Below are 21,345 nucleotides of genomic sequence, written 5' to 3' on the forward strand. Positions count from 1 at the left end.
CCTTGTACAACAATCTGCGGCCATTATTTTTCTTGATAAATGCAGATGGACTTATCAGCTAAAACTCAAAATTGAGCATACAGTAATTTCAAAAAATAATGTGCTTAAGTGATGAATTGGAACTGTCCTACTAAAAATCACAGTAACATCTACAGATGGAACATACTATCATTTGATAAAAAATAGCACACAGTCATTTCATAGAAATAGCATAGTCATTTTGCAGAGCTCAATGTAACTTCATCTTACTGTAATTTTTGTAGCTGTATTGTGCCCTTTTTCATTTTTCATAATCCGAAAATATGAAACATAATGACTTTACTACTAAAATATATAGCACATGCATTAACAACTTAACACAGAAAGCAGTGTCAACTTAGGTTTTGTTGCTCTCTCACAGCTGTTGTGTTTACTTGTATTGGTGACATTGCAAAATGTGGCAATATCTGCCGCAGCCTGAGACCAAGGCACACATGATGGACTTCGGACAAGCACCATCCTCAGCCCAGCCCAGCCCACTCGCTACGCTTCTACACCAGTATGTCTTGGAATACATCAAAGCACCAGAATCATTTTGTTTGTTAAGCACACGCTGTGGCTCTCTTTTGCCATGAATAAAGATCTGTTTTTTCTAATACTTTTAGTGTGCCATCTTGGCAGTTTTTTTTATTATAATTGTATTGACCAACTAGGATCACGTTAACAACTTCAATTCCTCTTCTTCCTTTGTTGTTGTTTCATATTTTTTCAGTATTCCCTCATTTTCATCCCATGAAGTCTCTTCCTTTCTTCTGTCCATGTTGTTCCCTATTTTTTATTTCTTCTGCTTTGAAAGCCTTCCAAATTTAGTATTTTGTTTTTAAAACGGTTTCTTTCTGCTATTTCCGATTCTTTGATGATGTTTCTTTCAAGATCTTTTCTTACTTCTGTAATCCATGCTATTGTCGATTTCTTCTTCCAGTTTTTTTAAACCACCCAAATCCATGAATTTATTATGTTTTCTATGTATGTATTATCACAGGTGCCCTTTTTAGAGTCATTAGTTTTCTTTTTTCCTTTAACCTAATTGAACATCATCTTCGCTTCATTCACTTTATGTGTGGCCCTCATCCCTTGAGTGTTTATGCCAAGTTCTTTCTCGATTTCGTCATTTTTGAGTGTATTTGGGTGGCTGGAGGCGGCATTTATAATTGCATCTGTGTTTGTCAGTTTTCTGAACACTCAAAATAAATGTTTGACATCTGTATTGGTTGCTTTTAGATTAAGAAAGTTGATGCTATTCTCTTTCTCGAGCTCTTCAACAAATTTGATTTTTAAACGCATTTCGCTCATCGTTTTGGCTGTACTGCAAATGTCATCCTTAACACCATTATAGAGCAGAAAGATGTCAACAGTATCTTCTGCAGTAGATAATTTTGTCAAATATGTCTGGATCTGATCCTAAAACGCTGTCCTCTAGTTCGTTAATACAGATATCAGACAAAGTTTCTGCTCAACTGTTTTCTGTGGCTAACCCATCTTGCTGATTATACAATTTGTCATGAAATTTAAAATAGTTAAGACAGAGCTCATTCTAAAAGTTGCATGAGCTCAGCACACTCAGTGTAACTGATGTTCCTATGTGTGAGGAAATTTTTCTACACAACATCCTGCCTTTTCCTGATTAGTATGTTTCTATGCAAGTTTACTGTATCAAATGAGGCAAGAGTAGCACCTTTCAGAATCCCAGTATCTTTTACAAAGTCTGCAAAATTGTAACTGTTTTTCACGTCAAATGATCTTCCAAAAAGTATAAAATGCTTTAATTATCTTATTACATTCCATATTAATTTTATGATTAGGGAATTAGATATTATCTATTGGCCTGATCAGCAGATGATCTTTATATAGCTTAATTTGTGCTCTTAGTTCTTGAATAGCTGGATTTGTCATGACCAATTTCTTTCTATCTCTGTAGTCATTGAACTTGGCAGTTGGATTTAGTGAGCACACACACAGTTGGAAGAAGAGTGCTCTCGGTAACCATGTGAATACTGATAAACGTAAAATAGCCCATACCCAGGAAAATGTAGAAATTTCACAGAAAGCTACATGCTAAATGTATTGGAAGAATTCGAGATCTTTATTCACAGCAAAAGAGAACCACTGTGCTTGCTTGATGAACAAAATGAATTTAGATTAAAATGGTATTTTAACAATTTCCGAGACTGACTAGTGTAGCAATGTGATGAGTGGGGGTAGGCTGGGCCAAGGATGGTGCTTGCCTGAAGTCCATCACACATGCATCAGTCACGAAGCATGGAAGACCTAGCCACATTTTTCAGTGTCGACACAGCAGTTGTGAAATGGTGACGACCCCTAAGTTGCATTTCATGTTAGATGTTCATGCCAGTGTTGTATATATTAGTAACAAATGTGTTATATCCTCAGCTGATGAAAAGAAAAAGAGGTTGCAAAAGATCTTTACGTGAATTACAGTACAAATGAAGTAACTTTAAGCTCTGCTAAATGAGTGTGTGCTATTTCTATGAAATTCCTGTACGTAATTTTTTCATGAAAGACAGTATGTTCAGTTTGTAAACATTGCCTTGAATTTTAGTAGGATGGTTCAGTTGAATGTCCAGGTCCTTGACCACTGAACTAGTCATAATGGTCACTATGACAGCACTCTTCTTCACTGGCTTCCAAATTCACCTGATCACATGCCGTGTAATTTTCGGTTTTGGGTTTTATAAAAAATTGTATCCACGTTCTACCACTACACAGTGATGTGCCAGAATAGAGGCACATAACCAAAGATGCGATTGCTTCTGTTACTCCTCTGTTGTTGTAAAGTGTGGGAAGAATTGGATTTAGGGTTCTATATGTGCTGTGCAACTAAAGGTGCACATATTAACTTAGTAAGAAAAACTGGGTTGGTCTACCTCCAGTTTGGTGTAAGATCTGCTATAAATGGTCTAAATTAAACTGTTATGTTATATCATTGTAACTGGGATATTATTTTATGGTCACCCTGTATTTCTGTTCCTTCATGTGTAGCACTCCATTAACATAAAAAATAACTTTTGGCCTTTCCCCAACAGGCTGGGGAAAAAATGATGAAAGTGCATATGGGGTGGAGATAAGGATATGGGAGGTCACTCAGAAAGTTTGGTTTAGGGGACATCTAATCATAATGGTCACATTGCATCTAGTTTTCTTGAAATGTTTTAAATCCTTGATTATTTGCACAGTACATGTGGCAGCATTTGAAACCTGTTCCTTGTATTTCCTTCATAATAATGTACTTTTGGAAATACGGTTTTAGTCTTCGATGATCTTCTTAGATACAGCACTGTGCACGTTGTTCTGGTTTCAGTCACTGTTTAGTTGTCTGTGGTGGACCTGCGTAAATTTATCACTAGGTTTATTTGAATGATCGGCTAATATTAACATAGTACCTTTGTGAGATATACTTTCAGAAGATGAAAGAACTTCCTAGTCTGCCTTTGACTGTGTAATAACATCTACAGTTTTCTTTTACATCAAGGATTTAGGAAATGTAGATGTGTTGTGATCAAAATTCAGTTTGCTAAATTATTATTGATTTAGGTACCCATCTCCTGCCCCCCCCTCACATCTCCTGCCCCCCCCTCACATCTCCTGCCCCCCCTCACATCTCCTGCCCCCCCTCACATCTCCTGCCCCCCCCCCCCCCCCTGCCAACAGCTTGTATTTCACATTGAACCACATAAATGTAGCCCTCTCTCCACCAAAGGTCATTCTATTCACTGTGTGCCTTGTAGTGCAACTGGGTTCTCTATTGAAGGACTTAAATATGTAACACTTTAACAGTTAATCTGCATTTGCTTCCAACACCTAGAGATACAGATGATTCTCTAATTAATATAATCAGTAATATTCTAGAAGACAGCATGGAAATTAAATGATGCCAGATTGTTCAGTCAATTCATTGAGAATAACAAGATGCTTAAAGAGCAATGTGTGGCTCAGTGGCTTCATAGATACATGCCAGAGGTTCAGACTTTGATTGCCAGTCATTCTTTTGATTTTGTTCTGTGACTTATAGCTGCTTTTAACCTCTGCTAATGATTTGTTAGTGTGTGAAATGTCAAAACTCCACTGTACTCCCCCACCTCCACACACACACACACACACACACACACACACACACACACACACACACACACACACACACACACAAAACTGTAGGTCAATAGTAATGTTACTAAGTGCGTTCGACAATGATGTGTATAAGGAAGTGGTGTGGTCAGATGAACTTCGCCTTTTTTATCTCGAATACATGTGGAATTCCAAAGCAGCTTGTCAGGATCAGTACATTCTGTCATTATATTTGTTGGTGTCTGTGTTACTGTTTGGGTAACAATATCATGGTTTCTGTTGATCTTATTCCTACTCTAAGGATGCATAACAGCTAAGGATTATGAACCATTAAATTGAATAAGTGCATACTTTGATACAGCTGAGCTTTATTGAGGCTACTATCTTTGGATGTTTCGGTATGCCCTTTCACACTGACAGCTCTGTTCACGTTGTCATTTGAAGAGCATATAGTGGAACATGGACACTTTCAGTGGACTGTTTCATTATACTGTTGGAATAGAGCTGAATTTCTGTGCCCAGGTTTAGAGGATAGAATCCAGTGCAGCTTCCATGTCCCATAACTGATCACAGACCTAAGTGCTGCACTGCACCGTGAGTGGTTTTAAACTTTCTTGAAACAAATGAAATTTGTACACATCCAGTCTAAGATGAATCACAACTGTGATTCACAAGGTGATTCAGTGTTCTATGAATAATTTTCTTAAGGATGTTTCTGTTTGGAAGACTGCTTCTACCTCTGCCTCTTATCTCTACACAGAATGCTGTACATTTTTAGGGTCAAAGCTGTACAGGATTCTAAACAGAGTATTTATGAAATGTGGAACTCGTGGTCAGAAACAAGGATTTAGTTGTTTAGTGGCAATTGGTCAGAAACAAGGATTTAGTTGTTTAGCGACATAAATAGCTTACACCTTGTAGTAACAGCATACGCTCGTAACAACTGCACATAATGATGTTTACCAGTGTTGATGTAAAAAGTTTTGATGTGCTTTCCCAAATAACCCCCCAGTTGTTTGTTGTACAATGTGATACAGTATGGATCCAATCAACCATTTCCTTTTCTGTTTTAACTCTGATTTCGTGACATGACTTTGTGCAGTCTGGTAGGAAAATATCTACAGTAGTGATGCTGTTGTTGTGTTGCTCAAGGGGGAAAAGCTTCCCTTGCTATGCGAGTTTGAATGTGTCTGTTGTTCAGGTTTTGAGACATAAATATCAAAGTGGGTGGTGGACTGTCATACTGACACCACATTCTCTTTGGGACAAATGGTACAGTTTCCAACAATGTTGCAACCAATCTCGAATGAACACAAAGTAATGTACAACCCTCGAGCAAAAAAACTGCGTCCATTAGTGGGAAGGAAAATGCTGACCACACCAGCATACAAGAAAGGTAGCAGAAGTGAGGTATAAAAACACAAAACTGCTGTCCAGTATCTTGAAACCGTCTGTTGTGAAATATCGGAATATATTGATGTATCTAGAACTAAATGACCAAATGACTATCAGTCGTCATGAACTCTGAAAATGTTGGTCATGTGATATCCAGTACACCCTTTTCCTACATAAGATCCTAAAAGCCGCAAATAGAGGCAGAGTAAAAAGATACAGTATTTTGTAATTTCCATTTATTAGTGAAAGTCCAGTAGTATGAGTATCAAGTGAAATTGTGATTTCATGGTAAGTAGGACAGTGCATGTTGAAGTGGATTGAGAGCAATCAGCAAGTGTACAGGGAACATGACGTGCGTCACGTGGAAGTGTGCCGGGGGCCTTGCCATTTGTATTGTGTGTTAATGCCTGACAGACAATATTAACAGTAATTTCAGACATTTTGCAGATGATGCAATGATAGGTAATGAAGAACTATCTCAAAAAAGTCTAGAGTATTCAGTGACATGTTTATAAGATTTCAAAATGGAGCAAAGATTGGGAACATAAGAGTCAAATATGTAGAAGTCTAAGATTGGGCACTTCACAAACTGCGTAAAAGTACTATCCTGTGACTACAATATCTGAGACTGGTGTGGTGTACAGATTTTCACAAGTCTTGATATAAAATTGTGGGAGTTACAGACACAGTCATGGTTTCAAGAGGCATCAAACGTGAATAATATGAACTGTAAGGAAGTTTGTAGTATTGTTCTGTATAATCTGTTGACAGAAATTAAGTTTGGTTTCGAAAGCAGTTTACTCCATTGCCTGTACACATTGTGTGTGGTTTACGATGGAGGCGTAATTGTTGCTTATTGAGTAGTCTCTACACTGTATTCATCAAAGTATGCATTTCTTGAACATGTTCCCGGGTCGATACTGGTGAATTGTCTTCCATAGGATATGACAGCATCTCCTCAAAATCTTCCATGCAAACAATTCTTTGTCATGAACCTTAGGTTAATGTTGACTGAATGACTCATTTGCTGAGAAGTTTATATACACAGCAATAAAATTATTCCATGCAGATAACAGGTGGTTTGTAACTTCTCTAGGTAAATTTATTCTGATTCTCAGGCACTAGATCATGCTGCACCATACATTAGATGATCATCTGCAAGTTCGTACGCTCAATTTTGGTAACCACTCACAGATTGTAGACAATTGTAAAAGCCCCTGTTGTTACATTTCAGGGTAGTGCACCGATGTCCATCCAGCAGGCAGGCTACAAAACATAAAACAATTTACAGACATGTGGCTAAGATGCACTGTTTAAGACCTAGTACCAGGTGAAATTTTTATTACTGACTATTGTTGCATTATCTTGAATTACTCAGTTGAGGATTCCCTACTATCTGTGTACACAGGTATATGCAGGGTGAAAGTGGTTCCCTAGTAACTTTTCACTTTTCTAAATTTTACATGCTCTTTGGCCTATGCTACTTCACCGTTTTTATAAAAAAAATAGTAGTTAGAGGTTACACTGACCATCCAATAGTCCTCTAACTTACTGGCACTTTCCTCTTCAGTTATTTAATGATGATGGTTTTATGTAAATTTACTATCTTCTCATGTCTTAAAGGGTCTGTAAATCGCATAAAGTCAACCTTTTCACAGCATTAATGCCTCGTGGCATGGCCGTCGTGAAATTAGACATCTCGAGGTCGCATGTGCTGAGTGGAATCTACAGAGCATTGTGATTCACCCACCTCATAGCTTTTTAGCCACATTCACACAGCTGAATGTTCAATGTTTCTGTGTCATATTGTGTGTTCATGGTCGATTTCATTCTCACATATGACACGGGTTTGGTAGTGAGTGAAATGCATGAACAAGGGCCATGTAGTGCTGTTCCAGTCAATGTGCATAAAGGTCGAAAAGACATTAAAAAACAGTTGTATATTGTCGTATTGAATACATTGAAGTTTTTCACTGGCTTGGCCAACAATTATAAAACCAAGAAGGTTATAAATTTCGTGAAAGTTCATTAAATGACAGCAAAACATTTTGGTATTTTGGAATCAACTGCATTCTGTATTAACAGTGCAGTAACATCGGCAAAATCTCTAGATATGAGCACATGTTTCAATTATCCAAGAAAGGGATGTAAATGAAAACAAAAATCTATGAAATTGGATGATTCTGACAAAGTTAGTGTGTAGACCTGTACTTGGATACTAAGACTGAAGATAGTATCAAACAGCTAGAAAAAGATACAGTGATCTCGATGAAATAAAGTAATCTGGCTCAGAGACCTCTGTTCTTTGTCTTCTCTGTTTACCTAGTTTTTATTCAGAAACTGTAATGATCGATGAAAATTTTGAATGGAATGCAGAGACATTGCAACAGGAAGAAAGAGGTGTTGTGTATAGTTGTGTATATTTCATGTCGAGGACAATGGTCTCATAGTATACTTTGATAAAATGTGGATGTCACCAATTCATTTGAACAAATATATTTTGTTCGAATTTAATAGAAATATTGGCTTGAAAGTACCTGTATAGTGTATTATCAGCAATTTGGGGAGTGGGTGCAGTGATGATGGATCAGGAAGAGCTACAGATGAAAGAATTTCCAGAGGTAGGGGATATTATCAGTTATCATAAGGCAAGCTGTACACAGTGTCTTTTGCAAATGAAATGATTTAATATGTAACATGAAACAATGATTATTTCTCAGATGTTGCTCAAATTAATTTTATAGTTTTCTTAATAACTTTCTCACTGGAAGATTTTACAAGATGCAACAGAGTGCAAATTCATCTGCAGCAGCATTTTTTGTTACATTGATTGAACAGTTCACACCACTTACGGTACTTTATTTTTTTGTCTTGGAATTCTTATATGTTTCTGTGATAAAATATGTATCACACACTCAGAATGTTCATGTATCTTTTACAGTCCAAATATGTCAGTGGTTCTGTTTTTTGTTTTCAAAATTTCTTGTAATGTTAGTTTCCAATTTTTTTGTAGCAAGTGGCAAGAATTTTCTTTTGGGAAGTACTCCATCATACTCTAAATTAAAAATAGAGATGTCTAATATTTTTTAGGAATTTTTACTACCATTTTAAATTGTCACTAATTAGCAATGCTGTAAGATGAGATGGCCTCAAGATGACTATTTCCGTGATGACCACTGTAGTACCCAGTCCACTGCATTCAAAATGTGGCAGGCTTATTTTATTTTACTTTGCAGCTGGATGCCCTTCCTTTCACTGCAGTCGTCAGTTACCTGAGGAGGGAAAGTTGTGTATGCCCCTTTCTGTGAATTGTGTAACCTTTGCTCTGTGTATGATTGTTTCTGTGTTACTAAACAGCTAACACGGGATACGGTCACATGGCCACAGTTGCAGGTCGCCTACCTAATGGCTCCCAGAGTCAACAAAAAATTGATTTTCATTATTTTGTATAATTATAGAGTTATTTTAAAACTTAAAATCATGTCATAATCTAATCTGTAAGAGGTACAATCTTATGTTAAAGGGTTGACACCAAGAATGAAAGCATTTAGTCACTTCCTACAAACTCCACAAATAATTTCGAACCATTACAAAATTGTTTTCACTAACACACGACACAAAATCACGAAAGGCAAAAAAGCTTATCACTTACTGAATTTTCCCTGTTCATGCAGTAAAACTTCAGCATTGGCAAGACAGTTTATTACTTCTTTTCTACTCACAACACATTCAGCAGATGGTATCCACATGTACCTCTAATGAACATACAAAATTATTTCATTTTATGACACACAGCATGGGAGGTACGACGTTTTATAAATGTTGGATTGATTTATTAAAGAATCAAAGGTGGCAGGTTTACTAGTATTTAACTAAAGGCAGTACTTTTACACACTGGTGGAAGGTCTGTAAATGTATAACATGTCAGTAACATTCTTTTTGAAAGTACGTCCGTGTCTTTCCGCCTTACTTCAACTTATGCAGTTCAGGAGATAATAGTTTCATAAACAGAGATATCTGTGAAGAACTAGCATTCACGTAAAATGGAGTGCAAATTACCCAAATGACACTCATCCAGTTTTCGATAATGAGCACTTGACGACTGATGAAAAATTTTAAACATAATTTCAAACTTTTTCACAACTTTTCCTCGCTCGCATGATTAATGTCAAATGCACATTGACTCATTTCTAAAGTAATTAGGTATTAGAAGTTGTTTTATACTTGTGAGTCAGATTCTTTGATGAATCAGGGGTTAGCTGGTTTCAACTATTTGTGCATAGTTTTTTTTTTTCCTGAGTTGGAAATTGGGAGTAAGTGCAATATTTGCCTAAATGAGTGTAGGAAACCACAAAGAGGCTGGCCAATGCACCAGCCACAGTCTTTGATGTAGCTTACCTTCCTGTGTTGCATTATTAATATGAGCAACTAGACATCGGGTCTAGTAACTTCTTTAAGGTATTGAAATTTGTGAGCTTTCAGAGCTGGTGGCTCCTTCTTCTGTCAGAAGGGTTGAATGGGAAGTTAAGAGGGCTCAAGGAAAAGGACTGGTGAGGATTAGGAAATGGGCCTACTGATATGCAGTAGCTCTGTCTCATCCATTCTAGTTTATTTATTTGAGCTTTAATTACTACATGCTCTGTCAGGTTCTGAGCCAATTACTGGATCACTTACTTCTTCCACATCAAACTACTTAATAAAAGCAGCAGAGGAGCAAGTGACTGAGGGAAAGTAAAAAGCTTTGTACAACACGAGGTATTACATTCCATTGATGAAAGGAGAAAATATAAAAATACAGTAAATGAAGCAGGGAAATGAGATGAACACTTCTGAAACATGAGATTGAGATAAAGCAGAAAATGGCTACGCAGAGAAGGGTACAAACGCAAGGCTGTAGAAACATACATAACTAGGTGAAAGATGGTACCTGCAGGAAAATTAAGATGCCCTTGGAGAAAAGAGAAGGAGCTGTAAGATTACTGAGAGCTCACATGGCAAGCCAGTACTGAGGGAAGTAGTGAAAGCTGATAGGAGGTCTATACAAGGGAAATGAACTTTAAGGCAATGTTATACAAAGGTAAGAAGAAATAAAGGTGACAAAGGGGATGTGATACTGTGAGAATAATTTGATACAGCACTGAAAGTCACAAGTTGGAGTAGACAACATTTCATCAGAATTATTGAGATCCTTGGGAGACCCAACTGTGACAAAACCATTCCACCCATTTTACAAGATATGAGACAAGTGAAATACCATCAGACTTCAGGAAGAATTTAATAATTCCTATTCCAAGGAAGACATGTGGAGTCAGGAGTGAATATTATCCAACTATCAGTTTAATAGGTCATGGGTGCAAGAAATTGAATTGGGAGAAGCAGCCACTCGGGCAAAAGAGTACTTTTCGAGCGCACATGAGAGTTTTTTAGACTACGCGGTAGTTTGGGGTGCTCTGATGATCGCTCACCGGTCGATAAGCAGCAAGGGGAGTCAAGACATTCAGAATAAAGACCTTTCAGATGTCATAATTTTATTCGTAAACTGTCAGTTTTTGTGATAAAGTTCCTGCGTTTACTGCTCTCCAGCAAAGTTCTCGCATGCAAATTATTCTTGGGACTGAGAGCTGGCGGAAACCCAAAGTGGAAAGCTCTGAGATATTTAGTGACTCGTGGAATGTATATTGGTAAGATAGATTAGAGGCCGACAGAGGAGAGTGTTCATTGCAATTAACAAAAATATTGTCTCTATTGAGGCCCAAGTTGAGTGTGACAGTAAAGTTATCGGGTTGGCTATGACAAGTGTAGATGAAACCAAGTTATGTTTTTACCAGCCACCCAGTTCTGCTGTGACTATTCCAGAATCATTCAAAGTAAGTCTACAATCAATAACACTTAAATACCCAGCTCATGCAATACTAGTTGGCAGCGACCTTAACCTACAGAGTATAGACTCAGATGGCTATGGATTCATTGCAGGGGCTTCAGGCAGTCATGCGAAATACTTTTGAACCCATTTTCTGAAAGCTACCTTGAGCAGCGAGCTCGGCAGCCCACACGCAATGGAAATATCTCAGACCTTGTAGCTACAAATAGGCCAGACCTTATCAGTAATTTCAGTACAGAAACTGGGATTACCGATCATGATGTCGTAGCAACTATGGTTACGAAAGTTAATAAATCAGGCAAAAAGGCTAGGAACGTGTTTCTGCTAGATAGAGCAGAGATAAGCAGTTGTTAGCAACTCTCTTAGACAGTGAATTGACATCACTTAGTTCCAGTAAGATGGTGTTGAGGAATTATGGGCAAAGATTAAACAGATTGTAAATCGGGTCTGGAGAGTTATGTGCCTAGTAAGTGGATTAAGGGCAGAAAAGACCCACTATGGTTTAATAACAAAATTTGGAGGATGCTGAGGAAGCAGAGGCTGTTGCTTTCTCGGTTCAAAAGAGAACACACAAATCATGACAAGCAAAGGCTAGGAAAGATTCGTGCATCTGTGCAAAGATCTATGCACAAAGCATACAATTACTACCACTATCACGTCTTAGCAAAAGGTTTGGCAGAGAACTGGAGAAAACTGTGGTCTTACGTTAAATCACCGAGTGAGTCCAATGCTTCCATTCACTCCCTTGTTGACATGTCTGGTGCGGCAGTTGAAGATAGCAAAACGAAAGCTGAAGTTTTAAGTTTCATGTTCGAGAAATCTTTCACACAGGAGAATTGTACAAACATACTGTCATTTGACCATCAGACACTTGTGTATGGACAACACAGTAATAAGCATCCCTGGCAAGTAATAAGCATCCTTGCCATAGAGAAACAACTGAAAAAGATTTGAAAGAAAATAAATCAACAGGTCTGTATGGAATCCTAGTTCGATTTTACTCTGAGTACTCTACGGCATTGGTCCCTTACCTAGTTTGCATTTATTGCGAATCTCTTACCCTGCACATTGTCCCAAGCAATAGGAAAAAGTGCAGGTGACTCCAGTATATAAGAAGGGTAAAACGATGGACTTGCGAAATTACAGACCAATATTCCTAACTTCTGTCTACTGCAGAATCCTTGGACATATTCTCAGTTTGCAGTTTGAATATCATAAACTTTCTTGAGACTGAGAAGCTTATGGCCACGAATCAGTATTGTTTTAGAAAGCATCGCCAGTGCAAAAACTCAGCTTGCCCTTTTCTCACACGATATACTGCGAACTATGGGTGAAGGGCAACAGGCAGATACCATACTTCTAGATTTCCAGAAAGCATTTGACACAGTGCCCCATTGCAGGGTATAAATAAGGCTATGAGCATATGGAATAAGTTCTCAGATATGGAAATGGCGCAAAGAACCAGTACGTTGTCCTCAACAGCAAGTGTTCATCAGAGAGAGGAGTATCATACGGAGTTGCCCAGGGAAGCATGATACGACTGCTGTTGTCCTTCTTCTTCTTCTTCTTCTTCTTCTTCTTGCTTTACGGCCTCTGTAGGACTATGGGTAGCCCCTTTGTGGACTGCATTTTCCTCTTCTCTCAGAACCTCTTCATTCTTTCTCTTCTCCTCTCCCGCTCTTCTTCCGAGATCTTCAGTGTCCGTTTCTCCTGTCTGCGTCACCTGTGACACTCTAATCTTTTCCTGTATTCTTCTCTGTCATTGATCTCTGGCATATTGGTCGGTGTATATTTGTTCCTCCAATTTTCCTTTCCTTCGACCTTGATCCCCAAATTCCAACCAATCCTTCCGAAGTTCAACAACCCACTTGGTTCCTGCCTTTCCCCTTGTCTTCCTTGTTGTTTCCCACACTCTCTTCATCATTCTGTCCATACTCATCCTAACTACGTGTCCAGCAAACCTTGCCCTTTTGAGTCTGATTTCCCGGGATATTGTTCTCATGTTCTGGAACAATTCTTCCCTAGGTCTTCGCATCCACCTCTTGCCACCTCTTTTGGAACCTAGCATTTTTCTCACAAGGGAACCTCCCCGTCGCACCCCCCTCAGATTTAGTTATAAGTTAGCACAGTGGATAGGCCCTGAAAAACTGAACACAGATCAATTGAGAAAACAGGAAGAAGTTGTGTGGAACTATGAAAAAAATAAGCAAAATATACAAACTGAGTAGTCCATGCGCAAGATAGGCAACATCGAGAAGTACATGAGCTGAGGGGCACCACAGTCCCGTGGTTTGCGTGAGCAGCTGCGGAACGAGAGGTCCTCGTTCAAGTCCTCCCTCAAGTGAAAATTTTAATTTTTTTCTTTTCGCAAAGTTATGATCTGTCCGTTCGTTCATTGACGTCTCTGTTCACTGTAATAAGTTTAGTGTCTGTTTTTTGTGACCGCACTGCAAAACTGTGCGATTAGTACATGAAAGGACGTGCCTCTCCAATGGGAACCGAAAACATTTGATCGCAAGGTCATAGGTCAACCTATGCCTCTACAGGAAAATCCATCTGGTATATTCTATACGACACTGGTGACTGCATGTGCATCACATGACAGGAATATGTTGTCGACCCACCTAACTTGTACACTTGGCGAATGAGTAAAAAGATTCTTCTACCTTGCCCAATTTAGGTTTTCTTGTGGATGTGATAATCACTCCCAAAAAAGTGATGAAAACATAAGAGTTTGTCACATAAACTGCAACAAATGAATGCAACAGTTTCACAGTCGCACAGTTTTCCCTGTGCTCTGTCAAAACATAGGTTTTTAACGTTTTCATATTTTTCCGTGTGTAGACCGTCCAAATCCTGTATATGTCCAAGCAAATCTGAACATGTCCTGGAATTTTGGAGAGCAAAGTTAATTATCTGTGACTGCCTGATCTGTGACTGCCTGATCTTTGATAATTGTCGGAAAATAAAAAATTAAACTTTTTACTCGAGGGAAGACTTGAACCATGGACCTCTCGTTCAGCAGATGCTCACGCTAACCACGGGACCACAGTGCTCTTGAGCTCACACTCTCCTTGATGTTGCCTATTTTACGCATGGACTACTTAGTTTGTATATTTTGCTTATTTTTTTCATAGTTCCACACAACTTCTTCCTGTTTTCTCGATTGATCTGTGTTCAGTTTTTCAGGGCCTATCCACTGTGTCAACTTACAACTAAATCTGAGGGGGGTGTGATGGGGAGGTTCCCTTGTCAGTATTTTTCTCTCTTCTTTCTCCAGTTGTACTGCCCCATTTCTTCCTAGTGTCATTGTCTCAGCAGCATATAATACTGCATTCCTCACCGTTGCCTTGTAGTGGCTTATCTTTGCCTCTGTGGATATATTCTTTTTATTGTATATCTCTCGTCATGCAGAAGGCTGACCTCATCTTCTTTATCCTCTCTGTTATTCCCTCCTTGCTCATGTTCCTTTCTCTTATAAATTCTCCCAGGTATTTAAATTTGTCCACCATTTGCACAGTACCTTCCGGTGTTTCCCAGTCTGCAGTGGTGTTTAATGTCTTTGTCTTGTTATAGGCGATCCTCAGTCCCACCTTTCTGGCTACCTTGCTTAAGTTGTCGAGTTGTGCCTTTGTGTCTTCTTCCCTCTCACTTAATATTGCTATGTCGTCTGCAAAGGCTAGGCAATCCACTTGAGCCCTGTTGTCCTTTTTGTCCCCCTCATGGGTCCTTGGTATTCCCATTTCCTCGTTTATTGCTCTCCACTGCCTGATCACTTCGTCCAGTGCTATATTGAACAACAATGGTGACAATCCATCTCCCTGTTTAACACCAGTCTCGATCTGCTGTTGTCCTCTCTCTCTCTCTCTCTCTCTCTCTCTCTCTCTATATATATATATATATATATATATATATAGTTATAATAGAAGGAAACATTCCACGAAGGAAAAATATACCTAAAAACAAAGATGATGTGACTTACCAAATGAAAGTGCTGGCAGGTCGACAGACACACAAACGAACACAAACATACACACAAAATTCAAGCTTTCGCAACAAACTGTTGTCTCATCAGGAAAGAGGGAAGGAGAGGGAAAGATGAAAGGATGTGGGTTTTAAGGGATAGGGTAAGGAGTCATTCCAGTCCCGGGAGCGGAAAGACTTACCTTAGGGGGGAAAAAGGACGGGTATACACTCGCATACACACACACATCCATCCACACATATACAGACACAAGCAGTGCAACTTGACTAAAACAAGGGATCAGTTAATAGAACACATCTTAAAGAACAAAGAAAATGTGTGTCTGGTGGTGGGGCAGAGGGGGTGGGGTAAAACCTACAGAGGGAGACCAAAGGATTGTACAGTCAGCAGGTTCAGTTGAATTTAGATTGTAGTAGTTAATCAGAGATAAAGAGGCTTGCACAGGATAGACTAGTGTGGAGAGCTACATGGAACCACTCTTCAGACTGAAGATGGTAATGATGACAAAACTACTACTCCTCCATCCCATTGCAAGAAAACTATAGTCGAAGTTACGAAGGACGGCAGCTGAGTTTAAGCTTGTTCTGCGTACCTAAGCATGTACTCCTACAGCCAGTGAGCATTCGGTACGTTCTGAGCACTCTGCTGTGAATGTTGTAGCTAATGCGAGCATTAAACGTGACCGTAGTGAGTTGTTTAGTGAATTTAGATTCCGTTGATATCTTCAACTTTTGTAGCCCTGTCTTCCTCAGTTGCGTGTAATATTACGGTATATTGATAATTTTTACTTAGATTCCATTTGCTGCAAGTTATCACTGATAGTTGTGGTAAGTGATAAATTCTGCACGAGTAAGCAAGAGTTATAATTTGCAGGATACATGTTTTCTCCAGCACATTTGTGTACCACAACTGTCGCTTGGAATTGTAGACAGTGCAATTTGCATCCGCGACTCGACATGTGCGAACCGCCATCAACTGCCATCATTTGTGGATTGGACTATAGTCTCCACTAAACAAACTTTCAATGCAACCCTGTGTTATGTCTGCTATTCTTCTTGCACTTAAGAGGGTTGTCATTTGTCCCTCCCCCCCCCCCCTTTCTCTTTAGTTTTTGTATATTGTGAAACGTGTATAATCGCACCAACTGTTGTATATTTTTCGTTCTCATTATGCTTCTTTGTACTTTCTTTTGACATGCGTTATAGCTGTCATACTGTTGGCATCCCAGCTCATCCTGCGAATTGTTATTTTGTGTCTCATTGAAAACTGGAGTGTTTATAGTGCGTCATCTGTGGCTTGTTTGCTACCACCTTTGCTGTAGTTATGCTAGCCTTTCCAGAATCCTTTACTATTGTCTTTAAAATTAAATTATATAGCAGCCACAAGTCACATGCAGCTTCCATTCGCTGACATGTTTCACTTGACAGAAAAATATATGATGTGCTATACACAACCAGATTTATATGGTCCTTGACTACTGAATTTGTGCTGAGGCTCGTGTCTGTCAAGTGAAGTATGAAAAATAGCGGTTCTGCTATTGTACTGTTATTTTTAGAGGGTCACCTAACTGTGATCAATTGTTGGAAAGTTTTTCAGTTCTGAGATCCAAACGATGTCTGTATGTAAGAAGTCATTTATTTACTGAAAATCTTGACATTTACCTCATTTAAATAACATACAATAACTTCCCGAGTAAATGAATGTAAAGTATCATGTGTAGATTGAGAAATTGCTCCTGAGAAATTGCTCCAATGAAACGAGCACAAAATCGTATAGGATATTGAAACCACAAAGCTCTCTAGAAGTTCAGTTCAGTCGTAAATGTCATGCTAGCCCTGTGGAGATGTACCATAGGTTCATAAAGACTACTTGGGAAATGCTGCAAGCTTTGCTATTCTGTGCATCTTGCAGGTGCAAAGTAACCAAGTTGGAGACCCACAAAATAATACAATTAATCGGGCAACTTGAGTAGTATAACAAATCCCACAAATTGTGAGCTCCTCAGAAAGCGGACAGCAGAAATGCAGAATGCAAAACTAACTTAAAATTCAGCAAATGTGTGCAGACAGCTCCTGGTAAAGATGGCTCAAGTGGCAGCAGAAAAAGGCTGCCACAGATGTCCTCCAGAACACAAGTGCACTGGTCAGCTTCCTCGTGCAGAGTGCTTAAAATTCTTTCCTCTAAGCCTAAATCTCAACTTTTCCTAAAACTGTTCATGGAGAGGAGGACACGAAGCTGTTACCACAGTGACCAGTGAGAATTTCATTTAATGTAGTTGAATACTGGGGAACCCTGCAGAAATTTCCCATTCTCAGCTTACAGAATGTGTCTTAACACGCGAGAGGTCAGTATCACTTCCTAGCCACGTTCCACTCATCAGCCGAGCACTTTGCACCTAAACACAGTGGCAAGCAAGACTCAGTCGATCAGATAACGAGATTTGAAGGAAAAAGGCGACAAATTTTCTCACATTAGCCGAGTGGTGATGTGTTGGTCCATTCTCAGATCTGTGTAGTGGGAAGTGAATTCGTCACATGTCGTTATACTTTAGGGACTTGCAGGGGCTTAGCAGGAGCTGCCTTCCAAAGAGTGTGCCGTGTTCACTGCCAAAGTTAGGGGCTTATAGCAATTACTTCCTCTAACTGCAGTGCCGCAGGGATCCTCTTCCTTTTTCCAGAGCCTCTGTGACTGACCTTTGGTAGTTCAGGTAGACAACGGGACAGACACCTGGCCTGCTCATTGCTTAACAGGGTAATTGAAGCCTTCCTCCAGGATGCAGGTCTTGTGCTCTCTTCTAAAAGAGCCAAGAAATGAGCAGGAAAATAATCAAATATCACTTAGTGATACGCAACGATCACACTGAAAAACAAAAAGGAAAGTTACATGTGACTTGTGGCTGCCTAGTGATGCTTGCTAAATTATTTTCATTGTTGTACTCTACTTCACACGTGCTATACATCCAGCAATAATTTTGTGTATTGCAGAAGTTGTCAGACTTTCTTGGAGAAGGAAGGCCGGGTTGAATGTCCTGTTAATCAGTAGGTGGTCATATGAAACCATACCCACTTCTGAATGTTGTTTACTGTCTTTTATATTCATGGCATACTGAAATTTATACATTCCTTGTTTGATATTTTAGAAATACTTTTTCTTTTATGACTGTAAAGTGTGAACTATTCCACACACACACACACACACACCTTTTTTCATATTTCTTTCTCCTAACACACACAGTGTCCCCCCCCCCCCCCCCTCCTCCCTATGCGAAACATACAAAATTAGCAGATTACTATCCACCTTTGTATAAACTGTATTCTATCTTATATTTACTTGTGCACATCATCTTATGGAACATAAGTCTCTGATTATAGCATAAACAAACCCATCCAATAGTAGTGACAATTGGGTTTATTTCAGTGCTAAGAAACATTACTTCTGCGAATTCATTGGCAATAACAACGCAGTTACCCACCTGTCATTGTTATCGTTGTCGCCTCCTCCTCCTCCTCAAGCCTGAAAACAAATTAGCGTGCTCTTGAATTATTTTCCATTCAGAATTTACCATTTTTTTGGTAAATTAGTCATTCACAGGTTTCTTTCATTGCTTCGTGTATGTATCACATTACTTTATAGACCACCTTATTTCCATTATTAACTAGTTGTTTCTGATTCATTTATTCAACTATACAAATATGTAAAAAATCTTTTGAATGTTTCCATACAATTTTCTCTCTGTTAATTGCTACATTTTCCATTGTAAATGATGAAATGTCTACCACAGAAGACACCTCCCTACCTCTTGTCCCCTCCTGTTTTACTCCTTTTTCCTACTGTTGTTGTTATTCAGTTGCTTCTTCACATAAAATTTTCATTGTTTTTCCTCTAATACTTGGCCCGTTTGAGCTTTTCTTTTCTTTGACTTCTCCATACTTGTAATTTGTTTTGCTGTGTGCCTGCGTAGCTTCATTAAATAAGTGTTTGTATAATATTTATTTTCTGAGACTCTGAATGTGTTGCAACTTGGAAGTTAATACGGGGTACCACTCTTACCTAAGATGATAACAGTTTACGTTTTCAGTCTCTAGCATTATGATTTTTTTTTAGCTCTGCATCTATTTTTATTCAGCATCTTAATAATATGTAATAACTTGAAATTTAAAAATTGTTGAGGACACCACATTCCGTGTAACTTGTTTATTGTTTGATAAAATAGTCTAGTTCTTATGTGTTTTCTTCTGAAAATGTTTGTTAGCTACAGATGTTGCTCTTCATGATAAATTGTGTTAATGTGAAGCCTCTTGCAATTTCTGACACCATACCCAAATTGTCCCTTTCAATTTTTTCTTACTTTTACTAAAACCCCACATTACCACCATGTAGCGGAATTTGCCCCCGTATGTCAGAGTCTGTAAATAGATCTTATCTCTCTATCATAAAGTTATCATGTTGGTGCATAAATTTGAGTGAATTGCAGTTAATATCTTCTGTTTATTCTTAAAAGTCGTGTTTTTCTGTGCAATTCCTTCAGTATATGTGATACTATTGTAACTGACTCGATTACCTTAATGACCACATCTGAATAAGCTTCTTGCTCTATTCCCCTGTTATTAGCAGTTACCATACCTCTCTTAAAGAACACAGTGTTACTGTAGACGGTGCAGAGCTGGTGCCACATGGTCACTGCTGATGCAGATCCTGGCAGTGAATGATGAAGAGAGCTTTTGCAATAGTTCCAGTTGCCCAGTTTGTCTGTATATCAGTGTGGATTGTCGGGCGTTTCTACAGGGAACGGTGAACCTCTCAGCCATATAAGAATAGCAATTGTAGAAAAGATCGGAACTGACAAGGACCAGAAACAGGTGTTGGTCTTGGTCAGCAGTATTAGGTTTCGAAATTGGTAGAAATTGCCATCAATGGACAGAGGCCCATCTTCGTCAGTTTTCAAGTGAAAATTTAGAATGAAACTGCGTGCTGTGGATATTTGGAGTGAGGAACCCCACTGTTAGTGACTTCATTAAAATATAGCGTACCCGAGAAATTTGTTGACACCTTTCAGTTGATTGAGGGCCTTATCGAAATCAGAGGCGGTATTATTGTAATGTCTCCTAGATGTGACAATTCTTTCGCGCTCACACGTGTCTTCTTTTTCTTTTTTTTTTTTTTTCTTTTTTTTTTTTTCCCTCCTATGCTATATTGTTGCGTCGGTGAGCTCTACAGCGACATAAGCGGCACCCCTCCCTAGAGCACCTAATAGTCTTTAAATAGCTCCGTGCCCATGTTCGCCACCTTATCAGATGGCGGAAGCAGGAATGTTGGGAGAGGTACTTGTCAACCATTGGGTGCCATGTCATCTTCCCAAGTCTGGATGAAGATAAGATATCTTTTTGGGTACCAGACCCCAGCAGGTGTCCCTGGTGTTAATATCAATGGTGTGCTCTCTACCAATGAAGTGCAACTGCCGAGCACTTCACTGAGCACTATGCCCAAGCCTCTGCATCGTAGAGCTATCCGCCGGCCGTTCGCACCCTCAAACAGCGGATGGAAAGGAAGGTTCTCTCGTTCACTTCACACCACAGTGAACCCTATAATGCCCCATTTACAGAGTGGGAGCTCCTCAGCGCCCTCGCACATCACCCCGACACAGCTCCTGGGCCGCATCAGATCCACAGTGAGATGATTAAACGTCTCTCATCTGACTACAAGTAATATCTCCTTGTCATCTTCAACCGACCTGGTGCGATGGCGCCTTTCTATTGCACTGGCACGAGAGCACCCCCATTCCAGTCCTAAAACTTAGTAAAAATCTGCCTGATGTGGATAGCTATCGGCCCATCAGCCTCGACAACGTTCTTTGTAAGCTGCTGCAGCAGTTGGATTGGGTCCTGGAGTCGCATGGCCTACTGGCTCCATGTCAGGGTAGCTTCCGTCAGAGTTGCTCTACCACTGATAATCTTTTGTCCCT

General features: G+C 39.2%; 1 protein-coding gene across 2 annotated transcripts in view; it reads left to right on the forward strand.

Moving 5' to 3' along the window:
- Positions 1-21,345, forward strand: part of LOC126187369 (histone-lysine N-methyltransferase, H3 lysine-79 specific) — a 221,937-nt gene that overhangs the window by 175,973 nt on the left and 24,619 nt on the right. The window lies entirely within an intron of this gene.

This window comes from Schistocerca cancellata, chromosome 5 (genome assembly GCF_023864275.1).
Source record: "Schistocerca cancellata isolate TAMUIC-IGC-003103 chromosome 5, iqSchCanc2.1, whole genome shotgun sequence".
NCBI classification, from domain to species: Eukaryota; Metazoa; Arthropoda; class Insecta; order Orthoptera; family Acrididae; genus Schistocerca; species Schistocerca cancellata.